Genomic DNA, 6000 nt, shown 5'->3' with positions numbered 1-6000 from the left:
ACGGAATACAGAATAAAATAGAACTAGAAAGTGCATTTTCTGAAGAAACTGCAGTGTGAATGCTTGAATCTGAATGTATGCACTGAAATGAATTAATTGCTGAATTTTGAGTTAAAAATATTGAATGAGATTAAAAAAAAACAACAACAAAAAAGAATTTAACCTGAAAACAAAGGTGCTGAACTGCTAAAAGCTGAAGGTTACACAGAAGAAGGAGTTGGAAAAAAACTGAAAATGTTTTAAATGTAAATTAGAAAACCCTAAGAAATGAGAAAAGAACATTTAGAGTCAGAAAACATCTGAATGAATATTAAAAGGTCATATTCTTTGAATCACTGAATGACTCAAATGTGATCCCTCCACTTTGATCCACACAGTTTAAAAAGTTTAAATGCCTGAGCTTTGAAAGATACGGTGTTGGAAAGAGAACAATAATGGCGACGTTTTGAGGGTAAAATGATGGCTGTAACACTGTGGACACAGCAGCAGTTGAAAGAGAAGTGTTTAAGATGAATCTTGGCAGAGAGAGAGAGAGAGAGAGAGAGAGCTCGTTAAGCAGGCAGGTGTGAGCCTGGTTGCTATAGTGACTGCACCCAATGGCTCCATACACACGACACAGACATGCACCTCACTTTTGCTGCTTAAAATGAACAGAAAAGTCAGGCCGAAACAAATCGTTCCCAAATGAAAAGTAAAAGTCGTATTGACGAAATTCTTTCACCGTGAGCGACAGCAGCTTCTAGTCTACCAAATTCTCAGTTTTCATGTCTGTGGAGTTTATTATATGGACGTGGTGACAGTGGAAAGACACCATGCTCTTCTGATTTTCAAACGAACCTTCTGAGCCATTTTAACATTGGAGTCTATGGAAGAGTTGGAGGGAGGAGGCTGTGCATTGGCGACATTTATGAAAGAACCATAACACCTAGTACAATAGTAAACACATTGGATGAAAGAGGACAGCGATGGCTACGTTTTGAGGGTAAAATCATACCTGTAGAGCAAACGCTGCGGACACAGCAGCAGTTTTAAAAAAGATTTTAAGATTAATTTTTTTGCTCCTCTCACTCTAGCAGTTGAGCTGTCTCACTCTAGCCCCAACATTCCGTCCCATACACACCCATTATAAACTCTGAAACGGGTGAAAAAACATCATGAAACTTAAACTGGAACTGAAGAAAAAGTATAATAGATATTGAAAAGATAAATACAAGTTGAATAGTTGAATGTCTTGTCTTCGTTTTAAAGTTTGAATGGTGGCTCTATGTCAATGTATGTGGAAGTAGTAAGAGTTTAAAAATGAGTAAGTTGAATGAGAATTTGAAGGGTCTCCCCATTGAAATACATTATAAATTTTTGTTGAATAAAGTTGAATAAAATTAAAAATATAAATGTTAAAAATGAGAAAAATAGAAGCAATGTTGTCCAAAAGAATAGGAATCTAACGATGTTTGAATGGTTTTTCTAAGTTGAACGGTTTTGAAGGAGTAGGCTTTCAAAAAACGTACGGAAAAATAATAAAATATAATAACTAGAAAGTGCATTTTCTGAAGAAACTGCAGTGTGAATGCTTGAATCTGAATGTATGCACTGAAATGAATTAATTGCTGAATTTTGAGTTAAAAATATTGAATGAGATAAAAAAAAACAAACAAAAAAAAACGAATTCAACCTGAAAACAAAGGTGCTGAACTGCTAAAAGCTGAAGGTTACACAGAAGAAGAAGTTGGAAAAAAGCTGAAAATGTTTTAATTGTAAATTAGAAAAACCTAAGAAATGAGAAAAGAACATTTAGAGTCAGAAAACATCTGAAAGAATATTAAAAGGTCATATTCTTTGAATCACTGAATGACTCAAATGTGATCCCTCCACTTTGATCCACACAGTTTAAAAAGTTTAAATGCCTGAGCTTTGAAAGACACGGTGTTGGAAAGAGAACAACGATGGCGACGTTTTGAGGGTAAAATGATGGCTTTAACACTGTGGACACAGCAGCAGTTGAAAGAGAAGTGCTTAAGATGAATCTTGGCACAGTGGCAGGCAGAGCTCGTTAAGCAGGCAGGTGTGAGCCTGGTTGCTCTAGTGACTGCACCCAATGGCTCCATACACACGTACACAGACATGCACCTCACTTTTGCTGCTTAAAATGAACAGAAAAGTCAGGCCCAAACAAATTCTTCCCAAATGAAAAGTACATGTCGTATTGACAAAATTCTTTCACCGTGAGCGACAGCCATGTCTAGTCTACCTAATTCTCAGTTTTCATGCCTGTGGAGTTTATTATATGGACGTGGTGACAGTGTAAAGACACCATGCTCTTCTGATTTTCAAACGAACCTTCTGAGCCATTTTAACATTAGAGTCTATGGAAGAGTTGGAGGGAGGAGGCTGTGCATTGGTGACATTTATGAAAGAACCATAACACCTAGTACAATAGTAAACACATTGGATGAAAGAGGACAGCCATGGCTACGTTTTGAGGGTAAAATCATACCTGTAGAGCAAACGCTGCGGACACAGCAGCAGTTTTAAAAAAGATTTTAAGATTAATTTTTTTGCTCCTCTCACTCTAGCAGTTGAGCTGTCTCACTCTAGCCCCAACATTCCGTCCCATACACACCCATTATAAACTCTGAAACGGGTGAAAAAACATCATGAAACTTAAACTGGAACTGAAGAAAAAGTATAATAGATATTGAAAAGATAAATACAAGTTGAATAGTTGAATGTCTTGTCTTCGTTTTAAAGTTTGAATGGTGGCTCTATGTCAATGTATGTGGAAGTAGTAAGAGTTTAAAAATGAGTAAGTTGAATGAGGATTTGAAGGGTCTCCCCATTGAAATACATTATAAATTTTTGTTGAATAAAGTTGAATAAAATTAAAAATATAAATGTTAAAAATATGAAAAATAGAAGCAGTGTTGTCCAAAAGAATAGGAATCTAACGGTGTTTGAATGGTTTTTCTAAGTTGAACGGTTTTGAAGTTATAGGATTACAAAAAACGTACGGAATACAGAATAAAATATAATAATAATAATAATAATAATAAAGATTAGAAGAACAATACTGTGAATGCTTTTCAAGCATTCACACTAATAATAAAGATTAGAAGAACAATACTGTGAATGCTTTTCAAGCATTCACACTAATAAAGATTAGAAGAACAATACTGTGAATGCTTTTCAAGCATTCACACTAATAACCGAGCAGCGGCAGCCGAGCAGCGGCAGCCAAGCGCGCCAGCGTTCACTCGACCGGAAGCATGATCAGATAATAACCCATATCTGTTTTTAATCTCTGTGTCTCTTCCACAGCATGTCTTTATCCTGTCTTCCTTCTCTCACCCCAACTGGTCGCAGCAGATGGCCCCGCCCCTCCCCGAGCCTGGTTCTGCTGGAGGTTTCTTCCTGTTAAAAGGGAGTTTTTCCTTCTCACTGTCGCCAAAGTGCTGCTCATAGGGGATCATATGATTGTTGGGTTTTTCTCTGTATCTATTATAGTACGATCTACTGTACAATATAAAGCACCTTGAGGCGACTGTTGTTGTGATTTGGCGCTACATAAATAAAATAGAATTGAACTGAACTGATTACTATGTATCAAAGTAGCATCCATATGAATGCCAGGACCTCAAGGTCTCGGGGCACAGCATTGCAACACAACTGACATTATTCACGTTATTTGTCAATGGAGGATGCAGTGCATGCTTTTGCAACCCTGTACAACTGTGCCTGGTTGCAAATCCTCTTTTTCATTCCAACTTGACCTTCAGGCTTGGTTTAATCTCACAGTTATTAGCTTTTTAAATCAGTTAAACCCCCCCCCCCCCCAAAAACAAACTTTAGAGCTTCTAGCAGTACTTGATGTCACACCTTTTCATTAGCATTCACTGCTTTGCCATTACAAACTGAACCTTAAAGGCGCTTTATCAAAAGAAACTTCCCAAAAGAAAAGCCGCTGTACTCTCATTTTGGCTCATTTTGCTTCTTTGTTTCCTGGATATATGCTTAGTAATAATTTGTTGCCTTCCTTTTGTTAAAAATAGAGGTCATTATTAAAGAAAGGCTGGGGCCGCTCCACAGAACAGCTCCAGGACCATTTGCCTCCCACTGGATTGAAATCACTTAACTGACCATTTGTCACTTCAAAAATTAGCTTGCCCTTTTGTCATTACATTGAACCCCTGAAAGGTAATCAATCTGCAGGTGATGCCCAAGCAAAGGCAGAGCTGAGTGATTGATGCAGGAATCTAACAAGATATTACAAAAGGTGGAATTGGAGGAGGGCAAATAAACATGTGAGCCAAAGAAAGTGTTCTGTGGGAGGCTAGATTCATTGCCGTTTGTTAAAAGAAAGAAATCTCTGCATTTTGCATCTTACGTCTGTGTAAAAAGAGCAAAGAGAATACAGAACAAACAGTTTTTTGGCGGTCTTGTCTAGCGCAGGAGGCAAGATGGGACTTGGAAAGATGAGCCCATTGTGTGATATGAAAGTGAAACCAGCCAAGCAGATATGCACACAGTCTGTGCAGCTCCAGCTCCGGCTCCAAATCTGGTCCTCTGGGATCAGAAACCCATCTTTGAAGCTGGCAAGTGGAATATCAGTTTTACTAAGTGTCAATGCAGATGAACAGACTGAATCAGAGCAGAAAATGAATGTAGGAAGAAGTTGGTGGTCGACATGGAGAGTAAAATTTCAAACCCCTCATAATACTAAGTGAGTGACTGTTGGTTTACTCCAGCTACATTTTTCCATGCCATAAAGATTTCAGCTTCTGCGCCTTCCTTCTGGGTTAAGAGCAGTCAACCTCCAAATTGCCTGCCCTGAGGATCTGCTATTACCACCAGCGGTCTGGCTTTTTCCCTCCACATCATGACATCAATTACAGCCTGAAAAGAATGACCCTGGAATATAAACTGTAGCACACACATACATTTCCAGCAAACTGATTTTTCTTTGCTGAAGCAGGAGCTGCATTTGATCTCCCTTCTGGAACTGAAATAACATTTTTGCCAGTCTGTCCTTGAGCAAGGCACTGAGCCCTATTTGGACTGATTTTTGAATCTCTTCCTTAATAGCCACACACCGTGTGCATGTGCACTAAATGATAAAATGTTCTACTGCAGTGACATATCATTTTAAAGGCACCTGTGAGAGCAGATGAGATAAGTTTTCCTGCAGTCTTTGTATTCCGATGAGCGAGTGCAACGCTGGTGAAGGGATGACCTTTGAAAGTGCCAGGAGGCGCCATGGATGGTATATCATTACATCCTTGAATGACAAGTTACGCACTATACATTTGCACAGGAATATTCAGCCCAAGGTTGAAGAAAACACCCAGCGAATACATGAAAGGTTTCTCAGTGGATTACAGCAAGGCTTTTTCCTAAGTGCCTATACTAACAAGAATGCCTCCATTGTCATTCAAAATGAAATTCTTCAGTTGAATTCTTCAAATTCAAAGGAAAGCCTCACCCTCAATATTGGCTCTTATGAGTTACAGCAGTCTAGCATACTGATACCAAGTGGCTCTATTGGAGAAAAAACTTTAATAGTGAGCGCTGACCTCTACATTTGTCTCCAGGATTTCTCACTGGAGCCTGATTTAATCCAACAGACATTTCAGTTAAGTTCTGCGATAACACAAGATTGTGTCCTATTTGGCTGAAATTCAGCCCAGGATGTAATAATTTGCTGGAAAGAATAGGCTTCATGCGTTTCCTACTTCTTCACACTAGCGCTGTTTCTCTGCTCATGGTACTGTTCCTCACTACTAGGGAACCTCCGGCTAAAAGGAAGGCAGTTTTGAGTAGCATTAACAACTGCATGACTTTATTCTTATGGGGGACCAGTTATGGTCATTTTCAGTAGCATATTCTTGATATACTTTGTATGATGCTCAATTCAACTAATACTGGGCTCTCTCTGACATCATACAAAGACAAAAAGCTGGACTCTTGAATTTACACAGGATTCAAATCAAAAGGAAATCCCTGTAT

This window comes from Rhamphochromis sp. 'chilingali', assembly GCF_963969265.1.
Source record: "Rhamphochromis sp. 'chilingali' genome assembly, chromosome: 19".
In the NCBI taxonomy this organism is placed as follows: domain Eukaryota; kingdom Metazoa; phylum Chordata; class Actinopteri; order Cichliformes; family Cichlidae; genus Rhamphochromis; species Rhamphochromis sp. 'chilingali'.
The sequence above is the reverse complement of the archived record's forward strand: the minus strand, read 5'-3'. Positions refer to the sequence as shown.